This window comes from Cheilinus undulatus, linkage group 22 (genome assembly GCF_018320785.1).
Source record: "Cheilinus undulatus linkage group 22, ASM1832078v1, whole genome shotgun sequence".
NCBI lineage: Eukaryota > Metazoa > Chordata > Actinopteri > Labriformes > Labridae > Cheilinus > Cheilinus undulatus.
In genome coordinates, this window is record NC_054886.1 from 30,251,844 (window position 1) to 30,278,694 (window position 26,851).

The window sequence follows — 26,851 nt, forward strand, 5'->3', positions numbered from 1 at the left end:
TTAGCTCACCCCCCGACCACATTTCTTGAACAATCAACACCAAAATGACATCACTGTTAGTACCAAGCCTGCAGATGCTCACGCTGAAATCCGTTTGATGATAGCATGTATGTTGGTCGCACACAGAGAGGAGAGAGAGAGACTGTGTTCACAAGCAAAATCACCCAAAACGGCTCTTTTCTCTCACAGGTGTAACTGCTCTCTGTGATCACTGATGATGATGTCATCGCTGATTAACACACATACAGCCCTCAATGAGCTCTGATCACGCACAAGCGTGGTGCTGTTCCAATAAAGCAGCCCATTTAAACAATGCTTTAACGGGATGGTGGGACACTGTGGGTGGCTTCTCATCTACATACAGTCCCCCATAAAGTCTTTGGTGACTGACTTCACCAAAAACAGCCACACATATACCCCATATGAAGTGAATGGGAGAGATTGTGCATTTGTGTGTGTTAGCGCGTGAAGCGCGCATGCATCTGTGTTTGTGTGTTGTCTTGACTTTGGTGACATCAATCAAAATAACAACACACAATCCTTTCTCAATAAAAGTTTTTAATGTGTTCAAATGGAGCTGGAAATGATAAAATTATCTCCTCTGCACCGGCTCTCCTCAAGATCTTGACAGGAACTGCATGTCTGTATAAAATTCAATTAAAGGACTCTATTTCATAGGGAGGGCCAATCCCACCAGGTATATCAAGAAGACAGCTGAAGCTCAGGTGCCAGGTGATCAGCAACAGCTAATCAGGCCACACATGACTAAAACACATGAATGAATTCTCCTGGCATGTACAGTGTTTCTTAACCATTTCACCATGTCATTGTGCAGTTACATGCTGCTTCAGCCGGGACTTGGACATGACTTTGCAATGACAAGTCAGGTCGATTGTCAGGATGACCTTGCAATGAAACCCACACACACCCCCGAGCCCCTCTTGCGATTTCTGCTCATGGAAATTGTCTAGTTGAAAGCGATTTACCTGAAAAGTTCATTTGTAGACAATGCTGCCACCTAGCATTGTTCGGCTCTCCAGGACACCAGTTGATGTTGGAGAAAAGTGATCCATCACTCCAATGCCAAACACCCTCCTGAACAATAGGATTTAGCCCATTAGGTGATAAACACTTGAAAAAAACAGTGGTATTTCTTCATAACTTCTTACATCATGTAATCAGCTATGTACGTGTTGTGCATCTGAACCTCCAAGCCATGTGCTTGGATACCTGTTAGTGCTCCTGTATAGCATCCTCTGAATGAACTGATAACTTGTTCATGCTGTGCACTGAGGCGAGGTTACCGCCACGATCCTGGCAGTTTCTCTGCAGAAATAGAGACATCATGTGAGGCCACACTCTGGTTAGGGTTAGGAAAACAGGGACGAAGGGTAAGGTTCTGTTTCTAACTGAAGCCTGCTTATAGAAACTACATGTAGCTCTGTATTGCATTGGAACATTTCATTTACCAAGTTACCGTGGATAAAGCTGTGGGACTGTTAAATTAAGAAAGAAGAGAACATGGGAACATCAAAGTAAATTTACATTGATGCTAACCTGACATGCTATTTAGACTCTTTGAAATATCATTTGCAAGTGTTTTATTTTACATCAATCTGGGCAACATCCCATAGATGATGTTTGGGAAGAAACAAAGACAAAGGCTCTGTCTGTCACATAAATTATGGGCCAGTCAGAGTGACACAACATCTGGAACACAATTCATTTCAGTGGACTCTAGTTATCTAGTAATTTTGTAAAAATATTAATTATCTAGTAATTTTGCAAGAATAAGGTGTAATTAGCTTGTATTAAGTTGGCCTTTTATCAAGTGATAACTTGGAAATATGGCAATGGTAATTAAGTACTTACTAGTATTAATGTGTTTATTTTGAAGTAATTTCTCATAATATTGTAGCAATTCTATGGTAATTAGGTGGTGCTTTGCCCTAATCCTAACCCTTAATTCTAGCCCTAGCCCAAACCCCAAAAAACATTTGAAAATGATTCTGGAAGGACTCACTGTAATTCAGTTGGCCAAAATTCAGAAATTACCTGGGAATTAAAAGTGAACTACCACAATACTTCTGGAAAAGGTGCAAGATTTAACACAACAATCACTGATTAACTTCATCTACTGTTGTCTCTTAACAGATTCGGAAAAGGAAATTTAGCCTCTCTTTTATGTCTTTTTAAATCTTGTCAACTGCGACAAAATGTAACGTTTTTTTGTAAAAAGTAGGATCAAACACCCACTCACCTTCTCCAGTGGACGACTAGAAAAATTACCAAATCTCTCAAATGCTGCAGCCAGAATCCAGTGCATGAGGAAAACAAGCTAACACTTTAGAAGTATACTTACGACCCAGCACTGGCGCTGTGGTAAGGATTGCCTAATTTTTCAGAATACCGCGACTCCTTTCATGAAATAACTCAGTCACGTTGATTCCTTATCCTCTCTCACTGATCATTGATGGTTTGATTTGCATCTGACTTGTTTATTTAAAACTTTGTTTATCCGTGCGTGCACGTGTAACCCCCAAAAATTGAGACATGTCTGGCTGCAGACCTTGAGCAAACCTCTACGCTGGGGCATTCAGCCACAGACCTGTACGCTGGGGCGTGAAATATATCCCGAGCCCAATTTTCTGCTCTAGCCCCCTGCCCACTGGCTTACCCTAAATCTAACCACTCGGGATTTAATGCCTAAATCTCACCACTCATGTTTTAATGCCTGAACCTAACCATTCGGGTTTAAATGCCTAAACCTAACCACTCAGGTTTTAATGTCTAAATCTAACCACTCGGGTTTTAATAGCGTAGACCCCTAAGCTGGGGCGTAGGGGTCGGGGTCTGCTACTGCACTCTCCAGTGTACGGGGCTACGCTAAGGTCCAGTAAGAGTCAGTGGTCCAGTCATGATAACAACAGCTAACACACTGCACACACCAGCGTAGAGGTCTGTGGCTAAACACCCCAGAGAAGAGGTTTTGTTGAGGTCTGCAGCTAGACCCTCTTGCATAAATTAAGCAGTTACTGTTAAAAGTTTAATGTTGTTATTGATGAAGTTTGTAAAAATGTCCACTGGGTTTCGCCAGGCTCCTTTAGAAAGAGGAAGTATGCCAGTCTCTCTGATGAGGAAAAACAGGTTGGGAGGGGCAGAGAGAGCACAGAGCATGGAGCCGATCGCCTAGGCAGCTAGCTGAAGACAGACTTAGAAAGAAGAAGAGGAAACAGATAGTCGTTCTGTTAGAAAAAAAGAGTTATTTTGAAGAAGAGAGCTGAAGTTGCTTGATTTTTTTGTTCATTAAGGGTTTACGGAGGACTACTTTTTCGTGTATTTTGACCATGTTGCTGCGGTGAGCGTCTGTTTTTGTCTACTGCTAGCTTAAATTGCTGTAACTTCGTGCTCACTCGGTGACCACGAAAAGGGGAAAAAAACATCTGGGGACTGTGTTTTCTTTACTAATAGAACTCAACATTGTTTATTTTGATAAAAGAATGTGAAATGTGAAATGCTGTTGCTTGATAAGCTTTTGTTTTGTGAATTTAATGTTTACAAGCACATACAGGTTCATTTTCTGAGCAGAAATACTGTAATTAATGTGAGAAAACTAGTGCAAGACTTTACAACTCATTTGCATACTTTAAGAAGAAAATGTGGACGTTAATTTTTTTTTTGTTTGTTTTTTTGTTTTGTTTTGTTTTTTTGTTTTTTTTGTTTTGTTCGCATGGTTGTTTTTTATTATGGTCAATTTCTGAGACACCAAAGAAGAATTTCAGTGTTGAGTGGTTCTCCAACCACCACGGCGGCTGCAGAGAGGGAGGTTGAGAATCCTTACTCAGAGTCTTCATTTGCTTCTCCACTTTGGATCACAGATTTAACAGCTATATGGGATCCCACACAAACAAACTAATGAACTAAATAGAAAAAGACGTGAACTTACTTTTTTTTTTTTACTTGACTGAACTTGGAAGTATTTAAAGGAACTTTACTTCTACAACTAAAAAATAGTACCTGGGTACCTGGGTTTATTTGGTTGTTTAAAAAGTAAGAGCTCTGAAAAGCTTTATTGTATTTTTTCCAAGTATGTTACCCTTTAAAAAGAAATACACACTTTTAAAGTGCACACTGTAAATTTTCTGTTAATCAACATTTTACTTGTTCTTTCATTTAAAGTCATTGCGATGGTTTTACTTACCTCCTCCTGTGGACCTAATAGATGTTGGTATATTACTACTTCAATTGGCATCTAATCCATTTCAGTAAAAATAGTGGTTACACAAGTATGTGGATGTATGGTGTGTCTTGTGGCTTTGTATGTTTATCTCAGATATTCATGTCGATTGACTTTGCTGCATGATGTAAAACAGTTTGAAAAAAAATCCTTAAGCAGATGTTTTTGTCCAAAGTAACTTTATTATTTAAGTTAGACCAACATATTTAAGGATATTGACAGGCAGAAACGATGTGAATTCTATGACAAGGACAGGGCTTCAGGTCTGTTGGACAAGGTTTCTGATAGACAGTACAGGGATTTGGTGAGAATTTCATCAGTACCCTCAATGGCATGATCATCGTTGTCATTATCAACAGCATCAACATAAAGCATAAAATAGTGATCAGCCAAAGAGAAATGTCGTCACAGAAAAGCTCAAGTGCCTCCCTGCAGAGACAACCAGGTGTCCTTTATATTATAATATGGTTGAAAAGATTATTAAACAATTGAAACCAGAGTTTGAGTGAGACAGACTCAGTGTCTTACTGGGAACTGAAGTTTTCTGGTTCATATTTTACAAACTCCAAGAAAGATTAGAACCCCATCTACCACTTGAGCACTAAAAAAAAATTTGATTATAACACAGCAAGCATTTAGTAATCAAGAAAAGATATTTACTGACCTGACAGGCACAAGAGGCCCAGAAAGATCCTGGGCCTCATTCTGGTGCTTTGTAGGACCAAATTGCCAATGTTTGTTCGTTAAATGAGACTGTTCTGTCAGAGTCCATACCACCTTTCACCTTTCTGAGCTGTGAACACAACAGCATCTCATCTCTAATTCAGTACATAATCCTCCTCACTCATTGCCAGATTGACTGTCCAACACTCTTCTTTGAACTGATTACAAGCCGTATGTTTTCTAGCCTACTACAGTTTTTGAGGTATGTAATACAGTCCTCCATCATTTTTGATGACCACCAAAGAGATGACATCTAAACTTTAATGAATTTTCAAATGTACTGATTTACAAAAAAAACTGAAGAAATAGTAAAGCACATTATTATTTCTTGGTTAATGTGTCAAATTATAATTATTTACTTGCATCCCTGAACAGAAAAATGAGTTTTAGCGCCTGAATGTTATGCTTGATTCATTTCTGACTTCTCAGAGAAGCCCAGTGAGCCGGCTCAAATTTGGGTGAATTCATATATATGAACCCACCTGTTCAGGATACCCTACTCTTTGTAATTACTTTGTCCTATTTTATACTGTGTTTGCTTTTATCTTGTTGTTTTATTGTGCTCTTTTAATCTGTAAAGTGACCTTGAGTGTTGAGAAAGGCACTTATAAACAAAATGTATCATAATTACTATTATATATATTAGGTATTAGTGTCTGATGAGTTACAAATTATGAAGCTGTTTAATTATTAGATTAAAAAAACAGAAATTCAAAAGGAAGTAAAAAAAAACTTGAAATTTCGATCTCTGTATTTAAGATTGTAGAGTTAAAAATTAACAAAAATGAAAATGAAAACAGTCGTTTGATAACCCCGTTTAAAAAAAAAGTCTCTTCTTGATAATTTGATAATAATGATGATTTGATGATTCTCATCTAAAATCACAAGTTGTTCCCTTTTTGATCTGTCAAACTTAAAAGTAAAATTTGATTAGAATCTGAACTGCAGGACTCGTCAATGAAAACAGCTGCAGCTGGACAGAGATGCACACAAGTCCAAGTCAAGCCTCAAGACTTTGGTCGAAGTCAAAGTCAAGTCTGAGGTGCTTCGTCGTGAGTCCAAGTCAAGTCTCAAGTCGTTGATGGCAAATCAAAGTCAAGTCCAGCTTGTTTGGTCATGAGTCCAAATCAAGTTTCAAGTCTTTGGTTGCAAGTTCAAGTCAAGTACTACTTGTTTGATAACGAGTCCAAGTCAAGTCTTAAGTCTTTGGTCACAAGTCCAAGTCAAGTCAAGGAGCTGAAAGCATGTACTGCATGTCTGTGGCTTGCCATGGTTTGCATGTGTACACTTACACATGTGTTGTTGGGAAACTACGTATTAAAACATGTTACGTGTCAAAATCAGGTACGTCTGGAATGAGATGAAACACGCTCTTATTTTCAAAACAACAATTATTTTCCAAAAGTAAACCACCACCTTTACAGACAAATAAATGGTTCAGTAGCTACAGAGGGACTGTCAGTGTGGGACTGAGGATTCCCTCTTTGCCAACTTTAAATATAGAGTAAATATGGTAGAAACTTCCTCTCCCAGTCCATCACTTCATATCAATGAGTGATTGACTCAGCGTTTAGCGTGCATTGTGGGTATTTTAATTTCCACAGCTTTCTTCATCACTCTTGGTCTGAGAACATTCTCCCTCCTTGTGGAACACTTTCCCATCTGGCTGCTTTCTCCACTTCAGGGTAACTCCACTCAGTCCACTCTCCTTCAGCCTGTCCTGAAGCTGGGAAACATCAATCAAAAACATTTTTAACTTCTTCACTTCCATACGTGGTTAAAATTGTAGTGTCTGTGGGAGGCCAGAGTAGGTTTGTTATGGTCCAAGAAGCAGGAAAGACATAGTCCCAGAGGAAAACAAGAAATTGAAGATTTTTTACGCACCTTTTGTAGGAGGTCTGCGTTCACAGCAGGGTCATTGAGATCCACCGAGAGGTCATCAAGCTTGATCTTGAGCTTTATCACCTGCTGTGTCTTTGCTGTTTTCCAGAACAAATAAAAATACCAAGACAGTGAAGATATGGTTTCATACCAAATTCATGAATATTGATGAGCACTGACATCATGTTTATTAAACACAGCCCAACATTATTGTTTAAAGATGATCAACCACTTACGAGTTCTGTAGCACACAAATGGGAGTTTAGTTTCACATCTCTTCTGTATCCACGTTCCCGAGCTTGTCAGATCCGCTGCACCACATGCCACGTTTATGTCACCCACATAGTGTGAAACTTTTCCCCAGTTTGTGAATGTGGAGTCGCTTCCATCAGACCAGTAATAGTCAGGATCTCTGAACAGTCCGAACCATGCCCCGGCACCGTTTGGCAGCAAGATCTGGACCTTGTGGTTCTCGATGTCGTTCTTTATGGTGGCCAGGTCTATGTAGTTCTTTCTGCAGTGTTTCTGAGCATTGGTCCAGTTCATTTCTGTGTAGAGTCTAACAAATTCAGGATCCTGTTGTGTTCCTAGAAATATTTTGAGATATTGGTAAATGTGTACTCATAATCAACTTTTTCATAAACTTGTATCCAGACTGAAATGTGTCTTGCCAATGGTGTGTCTATAGGTGACTCCAAGCTGGCATGGCCCACTTCCATTTCCTCATACATTTCCCTGTCAGAGACTACACTTACTAGCTTAGAGCGGGCCTACAAATTCCCTCCTGACCCTAGTCTGCACATGTTCTCTCTGACCCTGGTGGACCCGGCCACCATTTAACCTTTGGCAGCCCTTTAAATTTGACACCCTCAAGAGCCCTTAAGGACCAAAATGGCTCACTTCATAAATGAGGCTATAAAATAATTATACATTCATATTTTTAAACTTCTGTTGGTTTGTCTTTTAAACAAATGATATTTATAAATGTTAGCTTTTTGTTTCCTTCACCTGTGCATCATTGCTGTTGTTTGGTTCTAATGTTGAAATGATTAATTCGTGCTATTCTATAACCCTTTTCACCACTCTTCCCCTCCAGGTTTTTAAACTTTTATCCCAGTTTTATGCCATTTCTGATCATTTTTGGTACTTTTTTAAACACTTGTTTCTGTTTTCCCACTTCATTTTGCCACTTTCAACACATATTTGCAGCTTTTTGCCCCAATTTTGCAATTATTGCAGAAATCTTGCCCCTTTTTTAATCACTTGTTACCTTATTTTAACAATTTGCTATTTTTTGCCCCACTTTGCCACTTTGTTTGTTTGTTCTGCCTATTGTTGCCACTTGTTGCACTTGTGCACATTTTTGCCATATTTACCCTAATTGATGTTTTTTCTATTTTCTGCCATTTTTAACCAATTTTTGCTGCTCTTTGCTTTATTTTGCCACTTTGTTGCCACTTGTTGGCCTTGTTTTAGAATTGTTGCCCATTTAAGAAGCTCTGTGACCTATTTTTTCCCTCTTGCCATCTATTTTTGCCACCTGCCCCGATTTTAAAACACTTTTTTTTTTTTTTTTTTTTTTACCCATTTTTTTCCCTTGGTCGCTGCATCGGCCAATTTTTTGTCACTTTCGCCAATTTTCTCAAATTTTGGCATATTTTTTTCACATTTATCCACCTTTGCTACTCTCAAACCCATTTTGCACATTTTGTGCCACTAGTTGCTATAGTGCTGCTTTTTGCCCATTTGTGTTGCTTATAAACCATTTTTGCAGCTTTTTCCAATTGTTTGCAACTTCTTGCACTTTTGTTTACAACTTTTTAATCTAATTTTGCCCCTAGATGACATTTGTCTTACACTTTTGTTTTCACACTTGTTGCCACCTCAAACCTGATTTTGCAGTTTCTTGCCTTATTCAGCCATCTTGAAGGCTTATGAATATTGATAATTTATTTTAGGTCATTATTTTCATTTTGACTTTTGAAACCTTGTAAAGTTAGTGGCAGATGTAAAGCACTTGTTTTCTGTCAGTTGGGGTTTGATAGGTTGGACAGGAGAATTCAATGTAGAAATGTTTGTGTGAACTCTTATGTGTCATGTCACTGTATTAATGGAGACTCAGTACATGGGCCTGTCTCTGGCTCTCCTCTTACCTTTGTAACAGATGAATGATTTCTGAGTAGAACATGTTTGATCCCACCATTGTCCACCAGTTTCAACGATCACACAGTACTGGTCACCATAAAAGTTGGGTTCCTTGCCAGGTATCCAGCTCCTGTAATCAGCCCCAGTCCCGTTGTACCCATCTGACCATTTCCATTCGATTTTACTGTACACACCAATCCAGACAGAAGAGCCAGACAGAAGAGGTGAAACTGTGGACACCAAGTGTTCCACTTCTTCACTGCTGTCAACAGTGGCCAGGTCTGTGTATTTCTCCCTGCAGTAGGTCTGAGCTTCAGTCCAGGTCTTGGGCTCAGCGACATAGTGGTACTGACGAGGGAGGCCTGAGGAGATGTCCCAGCCTGAGAGGAAAGACAAGAACAAAATAGAGTATCATGAAAAAGTTTGTTGTTTTGTCTAGACATCATAAGCATCTCACCTGGGCTGTAGAAAAAAAAGAACTCTATTTTTGCTCAGTGGTCCAAAGTCCTGAGGCTGAGTGTGATAGTGTGGACTTTCCTATTGGGGCTTTAATCCCACCCATTCTTGGTTGGGCCACCGTGGCAGCAGACAAAGTCAATCTACCCAGACATCCCCATCCCCAGTATCATTTTCCAGTTCCTCTTGAGGGGTTCTGAGGCACTTCTAGGTCACATGGGATATATAACCTGTCTCCAAGGCCGAGCCCAGAGACCCTCCTGAGGGAGCTCATTTCAACCGCTTGTATCTGCAGTGTCATTCTTTCAGTCATTACCCAGAGTTCATGACCATAGGTGAGGGTTGGAACATAGATGGAAGAAAGTATTTAGAAAAAGAATATCCTTCAACCCACCTTTGGGTTCCAACCCAGACTTTTGGAATGAGTATGGGGTTTTAGGTCCTGCCAGTAATGCCATGGTCAGAAACCAGTTACTATTACTTTAGGCTTCATTGTGGGTAGGGGTCAAATCCTGCTGGAAAAGGAAATCAGCATTTTTTTTAAGCTTGTCAGCAGATAGAGGCATGGAGTGCTCTGAATCTCCTCAACATGGCTTGTGGACCCTTTTAGATTGCTTATCCAGTCATCCTTTCACTATTATCATCCAGACTAGACTCTCTACATCTCATAAGATTCAAGGCCCCTAAGCCTATGCAAAACAGAGACTTCATTACACCTGCACTAGCATCCCTACACTGGCCTCCCATCCCTTTCCATAATCCACTACTTTGTTTAGAGCTGTGTTCCTGAACTGGTGGGTCAGGACCAGTAGTCGAGTTTCAAAATTGGTGAAGTCCAGAATTTAACACATCCCCCATATATAAAACTGTGTATATATATATATATATATATATATATATATATATATATATATATTTATATATCTTGCCATATTTTTGCTGTTTTTGACCTTTTTTCTCACATTTTTGTGAGCTTTCAATGATCATATTCCTTGTTGCATTATAAAGATAATATTTTTAATGTCTCTCTGACTTTTTCAAGAGTTATTTTCATCATAACATTAATCCCACATTTTTTAGCTCTGTTTTATTGGGGTTTTTCCTCAGAATTAAACTAGCATTAACCAGTGATCTTGCCCCCTCATCCCCCCTCAAACACACCCCTGCACCCCTCCCCTTCCCTAACACAGCAGCTCATCCATTTTGCTTCTGTATCTTTCTCACTATGTTCTTGTTTCTGTTATTATCAGTGGGCTTTATTGTATTATATCAACTTAAAATATACCTACATTTTCTTTATTTGTTTTCACCAGTGATCTGATTTTAAAACAGCTGATCAGCGCGAGGAAGTTCTACAACGTCAATCAGAACCAGCGCAGGAGCTTTACAGAGTTTTACCATAAATTAACAAACTAAAGGATATATGAGCTGACTCTTGACAAGAGAGGATGCAGAATAACAGGTGGATATACAGGTAAAGTTACAGGTAAAGTTACAGGTAAAGTTTCTGTTTGGTCAACATTGTATATACATTACCTCGACTATATTTATCATACAGCTGCTAACCGCCACGGCCAAAATCCACCCACATTTGGCTAGTTGGAGGTGTAAATGTCGAGCCCTGTCAAACCCCCTAAATGTTGAAATGGTGGTAATATTTCCAGTGTTAAAATAGTCGTAATATTTCCACATTCATTGATAAAAATGGCTCAAGGGATGGAAAGGGGGGATGACTATTTTAGAAGGGCGATGATTTTGACCATTTTTATTTCAGGGGGGATGCCATCCCCCTCATCCCCCCTCAACTCGAGTACTGGTCAGGACCCAAAGGTAGGTTGAGATTCAAGACTCCTAAGCCTATGCAAAACAGGAACTAAGTTACACCTGCACTAGCATCCCTACACTGGCCTCCCATCCCTTTCCCTAATCCACTACTTTGTTTAGAGCTGTGTTCCTGAACTGGTGGATCTGGGCTCAAAAGTAGACCATGGAATTGCTTTTAGTGGGTCGTGAATGTTTGCCTCCTAAAAAATGGTTGTAAAAATCTGTGAAGTACAGACAAAAGTACTAGATTTGCATTCATCCTTTTTTGTGAAAAAAGTTCAATGTAAATATTTATTTAATAATGAATTTCATTTATTGTCTTTTCTTTTGGTAACTAAGCTGCGTCTCCCATGATACTGAGGTAATTCCTCAAGCTCTCTGAACAATGGCATAAATTGTAAATGTTATCTTGGATGAGTGGAGTAAATATGACTGTTTTGTTCCTTTTCTTTGTTCATTTGAAATATTTCTTCCATTTACAATCAAACAAAAACATATTTCAAAAAAATAAATATGACTGGTCTGAAATTTTCTGACATTTGGGTCCCAAATTGTCATTGAAGACACTTTGGTGGGTCCTGAAGCTACATCAGTTGAAAGCTCTGTGTCTGTGTTTACTAGCCTCGAGCTAAACCACGAGGCCACCTGGACCCCTGGACTGCATTATTCTGGCCCAAATGCTGCATAGATTTGTTGACATTTTCAATCTAATTTTGTGTTTAAATTGTGTAAAAATACTGCGTACAACTGCCTGGTAACTCCTGGACCGTCCTTTGTTTTGGGCTAAGCCTTGTCAGGCGTCGCCTCTGTTCTAGAGTGAATTTAAAAAGCAAAAAGTAATGGTAACAGGTCAAAATGTTTTCAGCAGTCCTTGAAGAGGCATTGAGCTATTACAGAGAATACTGTGTGTTTTTAATTTGTTTTTGTGCTTCTTTATCAACCATTAAAATCATCATTTTAGCTTTAAGAGTTGTTGAAAGCTTCATTTTTGAGAAATCTGTTCAATTTGCTTTTCTGAAGCTTTTATTACTGAGCATCTCCACACTTAAAACACACTGAGGCCTCTCTTCTCCAATGCTATAGGGAAGTTTACATTTATAACCTCTTTTTAAGGCTAGATTTTCATGGACAACACAGTCTTGAGTTACTAATTACCAGTTACCATTTATAGTGTAATTAACATTTTACTCTGCCAGTTTACAACCCAATAGAAGAGACCCTAAGTGTGAGACAGGCTGGTCCAGAAAGACAGAGGTAAAGGGTTAGTACTACAAATAAAACAGGAGGTAAACAGCTAAAAATACAAACATGAAAGACACGAGTGGTATGTTATCAAACGTCCATGAGGAGGCCTTTAGATTAATGTTAGATTGATCATTTCCTTCCTTGAGAAATGTTGGATTATGACACAAAATCACTGACCTGCAAGACAGAAGAGACCCAGCAAGATCCTCTCCATCATCCTGTTGCTGTATGGACTCTAAGTGTCAACGTTGTGTGTTCTAATGGTTCTAATGGCGCCAGTAAGCAAATCTAGGGAAATTCACACCAACTCCTTATCAACATTCTGACACAGTCTCCTTACATTTGTACACGTGTAGGTGTGACTAGGTGGGAAGACAGAGGAATTCCTCCTCCATTTTCAGACATGACCCTGTCCACACATATTACACTCAAAAATATATTTGTCCATATGAAAACACAAAAATAAACTCAGTAGAAACACAAGCAGAGACTGGGAATAGAGCACTCAAGGTATGTCAGTATTATAATCGAGCTTGTAGCATTAGCCCTCATCAGCTGACAGCCAGCTGATTCACTTTTTTGCACATGTTCTGTTTTAAATGTTGAGTGTCCATGCTGCTGCTCTCTGTGCTTTTTAACTGCCCTTTGGGGACAAATAAAGTGTTTGAACTGAATTGAATTGAGTTAACCCTGCTATTGGCTAATCGCAATCATGCTGCCTTATTGAAACCGCTCTAGTCTGGCTACTCTTCGCTGCTTTTTGCAACCTTCCTCCACCCCAGCTCCTCCTTTATTCTGCTCAATCAGAAATATTCTGTTGTCATCGATGCCTGCTCTGCTTTGTTTTGGTTTTTTGTCTTATCTTCCTGCCCCAGGCTTTCCTCATAGGCATATCTGGATGCTTGACGTGTTTTTTTCTGACAAAGAAGTCCTGACTTAAGTTTATTGTAAAGTAAATTAAGTATTGGTTGTACATAAATGTGGATGATATACAATCATACTAATGTGTAATCTGCCTAAAACTGTTGATGAACCTAGAAATTTCTATCCAGGACATTTTATTTGTTTTTGAAAACTCAGGCACAGTGGTGTCTCGTACCGTTCTTCTGCTTCCACTCTTACAAAACAAACTAAGAGAGCCTCTAGGTTTGTATGAAGCCTCGTGATGAGCGTAAATTTGACTCTAGTATAATCACTATTACATCATTTAAGAATCATCGGTTGACTTTTCAAGATCAAAACAAGTTGAAACAGGGGCCTAGGCTTACACTAAGCTTAGTCTAACTGAAGCAGGGTACACTTTACCTAATAATCCAGACACTTCTGGTTCAAATTCCCTCTTTCCAACCAAAGTCAGCATGGCCCTGATTATCTGATGGTTCTAAAGATTGTCTTGACAGATTGTCTTATGTTTATATATTTATTCTTTGTAGTGTTATCATTACAGCATTTTTCATGTCAATCATGTTCAGTTTTACCATTTAGGACTACAAGAGAAAAAGTTACTCTAGTTTAGATTTAGGCAATCCAAAACATGCCAGATGACATCACTACCCAGAGTGCATTGCACAAAAATGGCAGCCCACATGTGACTCTCTTTTTAACATTTCCTCCTACATGTAGAAATCTATAGATTTTTTGCACAGCATTTTATAAAAGACATCAATGTCAGTCCAGTCAGGTCCATATGTCTAAAGATTCAAGTTCATGTAAGTCAAATATAAAGAGGCATATGCAAACAGATAATCAAATGTCCAAATCTCACACAGGCAAATCATGGATTAGCTGTTCTAGCAGCAGTCTGCAAATACTTTGAAACATGTGCAGTAAAATGATGACATCAACAAATGTTCAATCTGATGACTCAAAGCTAGAAAAAGTTACTTGTTCATTTTCAAGACAAAATTCTATTCCAAAAATAAATGGGCTCATTGTTGCTGCAGAACATTACTTATTGACTCTGGGCTCAGAATTGTCTTCAAACTTTCCATTCAAACCTGTGTTTGCTTTCAAAATTGCCTTTATGTGCTCAGATTTTCACAGTTTGTGCTCAAAATGCCTGATTTCTTTTAAATCATTAGTTACACAAATTTCCAGTGCTCATGCCCAAACCATTCTCTTCTGCTTGTTTGAGAAACTCCCACTCCAGATTTTCTCTGTGAAATGTTCTCTTTGTGTTCCTCTAGGAAACATTTGCCTTTGCCTCACTAATAGTGCAGTGGATAATTGCATATTTCACAAGAGTCGTTCAAATAGTGAATTTGGTACATGTACTCTTCAAGGTCTACTCTTTTCAAAAATAACGCTGGTCAGGCAAAAATCCAAGATGATGGTCATTTTTCAAGATGGCTGCCTTGCCTGACAACATTTTGCTTTATTTCATTATTTAAATTGTTGCCTGATGATTTTTTAAAGAAAAAATGTTTCTTGATATTCGGCTTCATGAGTTTTGTTTTAATTGTTGAAATAACATAAAATTTAATTTCAAAGATGGCATCCAAGATGGCCACCATTAATTGAAAGTATTCATACCTAGGCAACTACTGAACACATATACATGATTTTTTTGGTGTGCACATACATGTGTTTATTTTTTTTGGGGGGGGGGGCATTTTTGTGCCTTTATTAGACAGAAGAGGACAGTGGATAGAGTTGGAAACAGGTCAAGAGTGGGGGAGAGACATGCGGTAAAGAGCCTTGGGCCGGATTCGAACCCAGGCCACCCGTGTACATGGGGCGCGCCTTTAACCACTCGGCCACCTGCTCCCCATTGACATACATTTTTTTGGGTCGTAGAATCCAATAGAGCCATTTTCACATTTTTCAGTACAGAACTGAGGCAATGATGAGAGCTTACAACCGCAATAGAGTGAGTGTCAGCACACAACCAGGGCACACTGGTGACATCACTGCTGTGTAACTCAGCATGGGGTTCAGTGTCAGCTGATCTAGCCTTACTGATAGTGTAGTATTAGACTAGTAGTTGTAGTTTAATTTAGTTTAGTTTAGTGTCCCAAATGCTGTCTAAAAGCCCCATATCAATTAGCTAGTAAACAGTAGTTGGTAGTTATTAGAGAGCCGCACCTGAATTGACAAGGCGTGAATTCGGGAGAGCCGAGCCAAGGGTAAGTGGGCTCTACATGACTTGTAGTTACTCGGATGGTGTACAGATCACATGGGAGTTAAGTGTCAGCCTTCAGCAACAAGGCCAAGAAAACTACAAACATGGGACACTATAATCATTTCATCACCCTAAAGGATTACATTAACATATAAATCAATGCAAAGCAACATTTTTGCCTGCAAAGGTCATTGCTGGTTCTTACAGAAGAATTCTTGATTACTTTTGACATACATGACAAGTACGATGAAAAAATAAGAATTATTATAGGGCTCTGTTATTTATTTTATTGGGACCTACGCTTTTCTGAAAGGGTTACATTAACCAATAAATCAATGCCATCTTCTTGACTTGACTTTGACTTGACTTTTGATGCAGCAGTTCAGGTAGCCTTTATGGTTACTGGAACAAGTCCATTCGATTCTCTGACCCGAAAAAGGTAGGGTTAGACACAAAAATCATTCATCTATCTTTATTAGTTGCTGAGATATGGTGAAATTTGTCTTTTGCGGCAGCCATCTTGGCCGCCATCTTGGTTAAAGTCTAATATGCAACTGCCATGGACAAAATTACCTTCACTTGCCATTTTGGTGTCCAAAAAACCTAGACTTGGACAATAATTATGGTTTCTTTTCTTCAGTTTTTTAACCCATTACAATGGGGCTCAGTATGACGTGTCGGCCATCTTGGAAAATGGTTGCCATCTTGGATTTTTGTGTGGCCAGTGTTTTTTTTGTTTGTTTGTTTGTTTGTTTGTTTGTTTTTTTAAGTAAGCTTTGAAGAGTACATGTACCAAATTTCATGCTTGTATCACCATTTGAACCATTATTTCACTCATCTGCTCCACTCTAAGACAGTCACAACATTCTGTCACATACGCACATCATCTTAGTCAATGTCCAAGCCCAATAGCCTCAACTCAATTCCTCCTACAGAGTTCGTTTTTGCTTAGAAATAGAAAAATTATCCAGCTTTTTATGCTGGATGCACTTTTTCCTTAACCTGACATGCCAGATAGACTGTTTAATATATCATTGCATTCCAAGATGGACTTGTCTGATGGTAGACATGAAGAAGTCTCAGGTTACTTGTTCCTATCTTATACAGATATTTAGTCATTACTGTTAAAGTTTTATAGCCATTTTTGGCCCTCACTATTTTACAGTGTGTGTATGTGACAGAATGTTGTGACTTACAGTGAGATCAAGTCAAATCTCTCCTGGAGAACAGCACAACACCAAGAGGCAAAGCAAACATGATTAGTCAATCCTTTACCTGTTTCCTGTTGGTTTGGTAAAAACATAGGTGGGGAAGAACAGGGTTGTCACACTTTTTACTCTAGTGTGAATTGCTCACCATCAAAGCATCTGTTAATAGTCACTCCAGCATTAAATTGAAGCTTAAAAAGAAGAAGGCAGAACTAAATTAGAAATTTTAATTGCATGAACAAGTTGATGAATAACAACTTAATGCGTCTTTACACAAAATGAGCATGGAACATAAAAAAAAACAGCCTGTCGGCCTATAGCTACATAAAGAACAAAACAATAACAGCCTACTCAACTAAGCTCCAAGCATTCACTATCTGAATTACAATGATGGCTAATGTAGGATCCATATACTCCAACATATTCAACACTTCTGCCATATCACCCCTGACCAGCTGTGACAACCAACCCCAAAGAGAATGTGACAACCAACCCCAACTGGAATTTCTTGCTAGCACCAAGGCTAACAACCATATTCCAACAAATTAGCTAGCTAAGTTATTTTGCTATAAACCCATTGTGTGACACCCTGGAACAGAGGTGTCAAACTCAATCACAGCAAGGGCCCGATTCTAGATTCAGGACTAACCTGAGGGCCTAACAGGGTCACCCCTTAAACATCAACTGTAAACCTTGTTTGACCGGTAATAAAATAAAAAAAAATAAAAAAATAAAAAAAAGAATTTGACATTTAAAACGTGAAAAAGATAAGTTTAAAGGCTCACAATGTGAGAAAAGTAATTTATTAGGTCCAAAAATTCAAAACATGAAATTGAAGTGGAGATATAATGTGTTTTTAATGGCAAATATATTAGAAAGAGAGTCAAAATCATGAGTTTTAAAGGTCAAAATATGAAATAAAATTCATAATCATGAAATTAAAAGTCAAAATATGATTCAAAGTTTTAAATTGTGAGTCTAAAAGATCAAACTATGAGTTATGAAGTCAAAGTTTGGAATGGAAAATATAAGGTAAAATACAAAATAATTGGTTTAAAAGGTCAAAATATGACTTAAAAATTAGAATTATGAATCTTAAAGCTCTAAATATTATATGAGTCAAAACTATGAGTTGAAATGCTCAAAGTATGAAATTAAAAGTCAGAATCCTAATTTTGAGTCCTTATTGTGAGATGCTAAATTGAAAAAAACAAAAACAAATTAATTTTCCCACATTCCTGACTTATTATCAAAATATTTTCAGTCATTACTTTTTCAGATTTTGTGTCTTGACAAGGCTATCTTAAATCATCAGGATAAGTTCACATTTTTATACTTGAGGAAATCTGCAGACCTCAGACTGATGGGACAGTTAGAACAGAAATATGAGATCATCTTGGGGGCCGTATTTAACTGTATCATGGGCTGGATTTGGCCCCCGGGCCTCGTTTGACACCTGTGCCCTAGAAGAAAAATCCAGAGGAGCTGAATATTTACGATTTGGCATGAAAAAAACACAAAAAGTTCACATCAACTTCAGCTGTCCTACTCCAGAGAAGACTCTGAGATGAGTTTTGGTCCCAAATCTGGAAATTTACATACCAAATTTTGGGAGGTAGCACCCTCTGGTGGTGAGATGAATGAGTGTGACAACCAACCCGTATGACAAGAAACCCCATTCTCCCTTTATGCTAAAACTTATAACAACCATTATTATTCAGTCTTGCTAGTTAGAGCTTAAAATTTAAGATTTGTTTCTTTAATAGACCCAGTTTGGAGGCTTTGTGCCATGAGTGGACAGTTAAATTTTAAAATCCAGAAAAAACACATTGTTCTTAAACTAAAAGAAATACTTATACATCAGAGATTTTCAAGTAAAAATACTTTAATTTCCACGTAAAAAAAAAACAAAAAAACAAAGATCATGTCAACTTAGGGTGAGTTTCTCTTACTCCTCATTTATGGCACTTAGGAATCATCACAGAAAAGGTGTAAAAGGTTTAACACCTATGAATTATGGAGCCTTCATGTTGATTATGAAATTGATGAACAATAAAACAATGAGTTTGTGCTCTTCACACTTTCTTCATGTCGTTGTGTTGACCACCAGACGATCAAAGATCTCTGGCACAGATGAATGGGCAATGGTCCCAGCACCAGAAGTCATCCCAGCACCTGTTAGAAGAACAAGAGTATTTCTAGTCATTCTGTGCACCAACATCACTAAACACTGAGTCAGAAAGATGATTAAATGTCCTGAAAACTTTTTCAACCTGTGCTGCTAATAATAAGTTTATTACCAAAATGCTTTTCAAAGTGACAAAAAAAAAGGGTTATAATGTTGAGAGAAGCTGCGTGTCCAATTGCAATTGTGCACCATTTCCCAAAAAAAAAAAAAAAAAAAAAAAGGATTCAAGTGAAATACGTTGTTGTTTTTAAGTTTTTCTTGTGATATCTGCTGTTTATCATTACGTCAATGTTGGGGACAAGTATTGATGCTTTTGACTGTATATTTGTTAAGAATAAGGGGCTTAGGGCAACGCCATGAGCCACTCTCCTCTCCATAGCAAAACTATGGGAGGAGAGTGGCTCATGGCGAAACCATGAGCCACTATTGTTCTTCCGTGCATTTCGCTTTCTTTTTCATCTTCCAGACAAAATTTTGGCGTGCTACTCCTCCCAGGGCTTTGAGAAAACCCCTCGCATATTATACATCAAAACGTGTGGTTTGGTCCCGATCAGTGTGCTATGAGATTTACAAAGAAATATGAAAAAAAAACTGCGAAAAAAGTCCCATTAGAAATGAATGGGGAGAGAGACGAAGAAAGAACAAAAATGGGGGTTTTCACCACCCTTACTGCTTCGCCATACTTTCACCTACAGAGATCATTCAAACTTTAAAACACAGGTATTTTTGTCCTGTCTTCAGGAATGTCTTTGGTATGACGATGGGGTTGACGGTTTTTGATAGGCGAATCTTCAAAACTCCTGTGTGTTGACTGAAAATGCTTAAAAATCGCCCTGCTAGAGTGGGTGATTTCATCACTCCAGAGGCTGGTAGAGCTGACACATCAACTGAGAATTTTGCAAACAACTACTGACTACGGCCACAAATCTAACACCACACACATAAAATATATATCAAAACCAAGTGGACTGAGAGGACTAACTGTACCAAGTACGGCGACATATCTCTCCTCTGCTGCAATCTTATAGAATCTGAGATTTGAGGTCTTCAGACTCAGAAAGATGCCCATTTTTAGCTCACCCCCCTGACCACATTTCTTGCACAATCAACACCAAAATGACATCACTGTTAGTACCAAGCCTGCAGATGCTCACGCTGAAATCCGTTTGATGATAGCATGTATGTTGGTCGCACACAGAGAGGAGAGAGAGAGACTGTGTTCACAAGTAAAATCACCCAAAACGGCTCTTTTCTCTCACAGGTGTAACTGCTCTCTGTGATCACTGATGATGATGTTATCGCTGATTAACACACATACAGCCCTCAATGAGCTCTGATCACGCACAAGCATGGTGCTGTTCCAATAAAGCAGCCCATTTAAACAATGCTTTAACAGGATGGCGGGACACTGTGGGTGGCTTCTCATCCACATACAGTCCCCCATAAAGTCTTTGGTGACTGATGTCGCCAAACACAGCCACACATGTATCCCATATGAAGTGAATGGGAGAGATTGTGCATTTGTGTGTGTGTTAGCGCGCAAAGCTTACGTGTGTGTTTGTGTGTTGTCTTGACTTTGGTGACATCAATCAAAATAAGAATCCACAATCCTTTCTCCATAAAAGTTTTCAGTGTGCTCAAATGGAGCTGGAAATGATAAAATTCATCTCTTCTGCACCGGCTCTCATCAAGATCTCGACAGGAACTGCATGTCTGTATAAAATTCAATTAAAGGACTCTATTTCATAGTGAGGGCCAACCCCACCAGGTATATCAAGAAGACAGCTGAAGCTCAGGTGCCAGGGGATCAGCAACAGCTAATCAGGCCACATGACTAAAACACATGAATGAATTCTCCTGGCATGTACAGTGTTTCTTAACCATTTCACTGTGTCATTGTGCAGTTACATGCTGCTTCAGCCTGGACTTGGACATGATTTTGTAATGACAAGTCAGGTCGATTGTCAGGAATGACCTTGCAATGAAACCCACACACACCCCCGAGCCCCCTTGCAATTTCTGCTCATGGAAATTGTCTAGTTGAAAGTGATTTACCTGAAAAGTTCATTTGTAGACAATGCTGCCACCTAGCATTGTTCGGCTCTCCAGGACACCAGTTGATGTTGGAGAAAAGTGATCCATCACTCCAATGCCAAACACCCTCCTGAACAATAGGATTTAGCCCATTAGGTGATAAACACTTGAAAAAAACAGTGGTATTTCTTCATAACTTCTTACATCATGTAATCAGCTATGTACGTGTTGTGCATCTGAACCTCCAAGCCATGTGCTTGGATACCCGTTAGTGCTCCTGTATAGCATCCTCTGAATGAACTGATAACTTGTTCATGCTGTGCACTGAGGCGAGGTTACCGCCACGATCCTGGCAGTTTCTCTGCAGAAATAGAGACATCATGTGAGGCCACACTCTGGTTAGGGTTAGGAAAACAGGGACGAAGGGTAAGGTTCTGTTTCTAACTGAAGCCTGCTTATAGAAACTACATGTAGCTCTGTATTGCATTGGAATATTTCATTTACCAAGTTACCGTGGATAAAGCTGTGGGACTGTTAAATGCAATAGTCATAGGAGATGCACTAGAATCAGAGGGAATGGGTTACCTCAGCATAGGCCCAAGTCATTGTTGTTGTAACGGTGCCAACCACAGGGACAATACCCTGATCTCTGGACGGGGACGCTGTCATCTGTGAATGGATTTAAGGAAGAAGAAAACATGGGAACATCAGAGTAAATTCACATTGATGCTAACCTAACATGCTAATTAGACTCTTTCAATTATCATTTGCAAGGGTTTTATTTTACATCAATCTGGGCAACATCCCATAGATGATGTTTGGGAAGAAACAAAGACAAAGGCTCTGTCTGTCACATAAATTACGGGCCAGTCAGAGTGACACAACATCTGGAACACAATTCATTTCAGTGGGCTCTAGTTATCTAGTAATTTTGTAAAAATCTTAATTATCTAGTAATTTTGCAAGAATAAGGTGTAATTAGCTTGTATTAAGTTGGCCTTTTACCAAGTGATAACTTGGAAATATGGCAATGGTAATTAAGTACTTACCTAGTATTAATGTGTTTATTTTGAAGTAATTTCCCATAATATTGTAGCAATTCTATGGTAATTAGGTGGTACTGTGCCCTAATCCTAACCCTTAATTCTAGCCCTAGCCCAAACCCCAAAAATTATTTGAAAATGATTCTGGAAGGACTCACTGTAATTCAGTTGGCCAAAATTCAGAAATTACCTGGGAATTAAAAGTGAACTACCACAATACTTCTGGAAAAGGTGCAAGATTTAACACAACAATCACTGATTAACTTCATCTACTGTTGTCTCTTAACAGATTCAGAAAAGGGAATTTAGCCTCTCTTTTATATCTTTTTAATTCTTGTCAACTGTGACAAAATGTAACTTTTTTTGTAAAAAGTAGGATCAAACACCCACTCACCTTCTCCAGTGGACGACTGGAAAAATGACCAAATCTCTCAAATGCTGCAGCGAGAATCCAGTGCATGAGGAAAACAAGCTAACACTTTAGAAATATACTTGCAACCTAGCACTGGCGCTGTGGTCAGGATTGCCTAATTTTTCAGAAAATGTGGACGTTTTTTGTTTTGTTTGCACAGTTCTTTTTTATTATGGTCAATTTCTGAGACACCAAAGAAGAATTTCAGTGGTGAGCAGTTCTCCAACCACCACGATGGCTGCAGAGAGGGAGGTTGAGAATCCTTACTCAGAGTCTTCATTTGCTTCTCCACTTTGGATCACAGATTTAACCCTTTGATGCGCAACATGGGTCAAAAGTGACCCGGATGAGTTTCTTTTATCTATATCTTTGGACAGGGACGTAATTTGGGGGGGCAGGGGGGACATGTCCCCTGCATTTTTTGAAAAAGGCAGTTTTGGTCCCCTGCAGTTTTTACCATCCAAAAACAATGTTACGCTATATTAAATGGAGACAGGTTGAGCACTAGGACCAAGCAGAAAACGGCCGCTCAAGCTGAAGCCTGTTTCCCTTTAGCTCGCCCACTGGCCCACAAGCTCATCGATTGGCTTTGCCGTTTCTTGCTAACGTGTGATTGGCCGTCCCAGCTGTCACTCCATCTGGTTGTAAACAGCTCCTGGACTATAGCACATGAGCACACCGGTGTTTAGCTAGCTGGCCATGAGTCCACGTTCATCTGCCACTGTAAGTTGTTAACATGTTGGGCATTTGTTCTGCCTGGGTCACGTCAGCTAGACGGATTTTGATACCAGAGGTTTCGTTTACATTAACACTGAATATGTGTCTGTGTGTGTGCGTGCGTGCGTGCGTGTGTATGTGTGTTTGGTAATTAGGCGCAGCCAGGTGGCAAGATGTCGAAAAAAGAAAACTGGATATAAGAGACTTCTTTAGAAGTGAAAGTGTAAGTTACTCAGAGGAACACATTACACCACAAACTCCTTCCCCTCATCATCAGAAACTCAGACTCTCCCCCCTCCTATTATTATTAGTAGTAGTAGTAGTAGTAGTAATAGTATTACTTATATATTTTTTAAAATTCTATTATTTAACTTTATGATAAACATATGTATTGCAATTTATATATTCATATTATGTAATTGTTTTATTCTTGTAAAGTGTCTTTGAGTTTTATTGAAAGAGCTGACAAATAAAATATTATTATTATTATTATTATTATTACTGTAGAGCCTCAACAACAGAGATTTTAAAAAAGCGTATATTTAAAGCCAAAGAGATACACTTTTTGATTTTTTTTTCATGTATTATTTGTGTTTTGAAAGGCAGCCACTGTTTAAAAACACTAACAATGAAAGTTTGTGGGAAAAATAAAATAAAACCTTGGATTACAAATGTGATTTTATACATCCATATTGTTTGTGAATAAATTAGACATAATAATTGAGAAACTGAGTTTTTTCCTCAGACTACACCATCAAAATCAATGATTGTTGCATCCCAAATTGTCCCACTGTTCATATGTCATCCATCAATATTTTTTTGTCAGGTGACAGATAATAGAAATGCAGAAGAAGATACAGGAGGAGGTAGAGCAAGAGAGGCTGGAGGAGGTAGAGCAAGAGAGGCTGGAGGAGGTAGAGGAGGAGAGACTGGAGGCTCACAGGTGAGGTTGAAAGAATAAAGATATGTTAGTCATGAGATTGAGCATTGTGACTAATGTTAGAGTGATGATAATCTTATTTTTATATCTTACTGTAGCTTATTATTGCTTATTTTTACTCAAAAATTAGGTATAATTTTATGTAAATAAGGCCTATTGACCATACCCCCGTACTCAAACCAGTTGTGTCCCCCCCCCACCTCTGAAATCAAAATTTCGTCCATGTCTTTGGAAAACATTAATCTCATCATTCAGTCCTCCAGGTATTTCTCAATTAACTTGTTTTTAATCATAAAACATCCTTATTTGAATTTCCACTGTCTTACTTTTTGAGTTAAACCACTTACTTCATCACTACCCCTCTAACGCGCAACATGGGTCAAAAATGACCCATATCTATTTCCTGTGTTATTTCATGTAAATGGCAGAGAGTTTCTATGATATTTCTTTAAAAAAAATTTTTTATCAGTAACTGTTCCAATTATGCAGTAAATATCTTGTTTTTGAAATGTACAAATCATCATTTTTATTTTCCTTTCCTTACTTTATGAACAATCAGACCTTTTGTATTTCTACATCAAGTTTACACACACGGGTCAGAAATGACCTGCACACATAAAAGTACTTTGTGGGATACTGAAATGTGTTTCAGACGCTTCACAGCTCAACACAGCTGCCCTTGCACATCTGGTCGATGTAAGAATTTGTTTTTTGTTGTTGTTTACAATTATTACAACTTTACCTCCGAAAAAAAATAAAATGACAGTTCTGAAAGATTACTGTATATAATGTGATAATTTTAGGTTACCTTAGGAGAGAGAATACATTCCTTGTCAGAGAGTGACAGTTATAACTATTAGCTAGCTAGCTAGCTAGCTGTTGACATAGATAATCCATTTTATTTATGCTTAATTTTATTTTCTTATTTAGTTCATAACCTTTGTAGTTAGCATTGATAGGCTGCTTAGAAAAGTAGCTAGCTAAGATATTTTAGCCAAACAGTGAGCTAATGCATAGTTAGCTTATTCTAATTTAGTTTCTAACATTTGCAGTTAGCTATCTACTCAGCTAAGTTTATTGCTAGACAGTTTAGAAAAGTACTGTAGTTAGCTAAGCTATTTTAGCTGATCAGTGCACTAATCTATCTTAGTCAAGTGGTTAGCTAAACTATTTCAAACAGTTAATCTATCATACTCAAGCATTTAGCTAAGCTATCTTAGACAAGTCATCAAATAAAACTATGTAGCAGAGTGTCCGCTAGACTCCTTCTGTCAGAATGACCGGCAGTCCTCAATAATGCCGGCCATTTAGAACAACTACCAGACATTTGCTTTAACATTATTTTGCTGTATTAACAACAGCAAAACGCATAAATCTGACACTCTGTGATACATCGATACATACAAGTCTGCGCTAAATGGGACTGAGGACATTTTTATTTCCAGACCTGACCCAAAACTGAGACAGTAGAAACCAAGCCAACAGTAAATCTGAGTGCGGTAATTATTACCCTGTTATTACAGACACATGATTAGACCCTAGAACCGACTGCACAAAGTCTTTCTCTTATTTTTTCTTTGTGTAGGTGGTTTAAAGTGTCAAAATCAAGACTGCGCACTTCTCCTTACACACGCGGTCAGTTACACAATATACGCCCATGTTAAACTCATAAACAACAACAGTTAGCTTCACATTAGGAGCTGGGCAAAGAGCTTGTAATGCCACATATGAAGAGGCGCATGGAGGGCCCGCTGAAACTCCATAAGCATGTCATCGAGGCAATGGGAAGATGTGGGTTAAAAAAAGACAACACAGCCGCCACTGCACAAAAAGACTGTGATCCTTTGTGAGGCATGCAAAAATTAGGATGGTAGTTTGTGCTGTGTTTAGTTGAACACAGACAGAACACAATTCAGCAGTTTTCTGTTATAAAACAAAAGTACAGTTCAGTTCAGTTCAGTCGCTGCTTTATCTGTTATCTGTGTATGTGTGACAAAATTACAAATGAACATGTTGCAAATATTGATTACAAAACTGTTTGGCCCCACTTATTGCTAAAGAAATAATACAAGATCAAATCATTCAATTATAAATCACACATGGAAGGATGGGTAATTTTTGACCCATGTGTGTAAACTTGACGTTGTAATATAAAAACTGGTTCTTTTCATAGCATAAAGAGGAAAAAAAAATAAAATAATGATATGTGGTCATCAAAAAAAGCATATTGAAAGAATATCTGTAGCAATTTATCTATAACATAAATTTATTTCAAAAGATGGAACAAAGATAAACTCAGCCAGCATTAAATAGCCAGGGAAATGAATGCGGGTCATTTTTGACCCATGTTGCGCATTAGAGGGGGGGTACTTATGTTGCGCATCAAAGGGTTAACAGCTATATGGGGCCCCACACAAACAAACTAATGAACTAAACAGAGAAAGACTTGAACTTACATTTTTTTTTTACTTGATTGAACTTGGAAGTATTAAAGGAACTTTACTTCTACAACTAAAAAATAGTACCTGGGTACCTGGGTTTATTTGGTTGTTTATAAAGTACGAGCTCTGAAAAGCTTTATGGTATTTTTTTCATGTACTTTCATGTTCACTTTTAAAGTGCACACTGTGTAAATTTTCTGTTAATCAACATTTTACTTGTTCTTTCATTTAAAGTC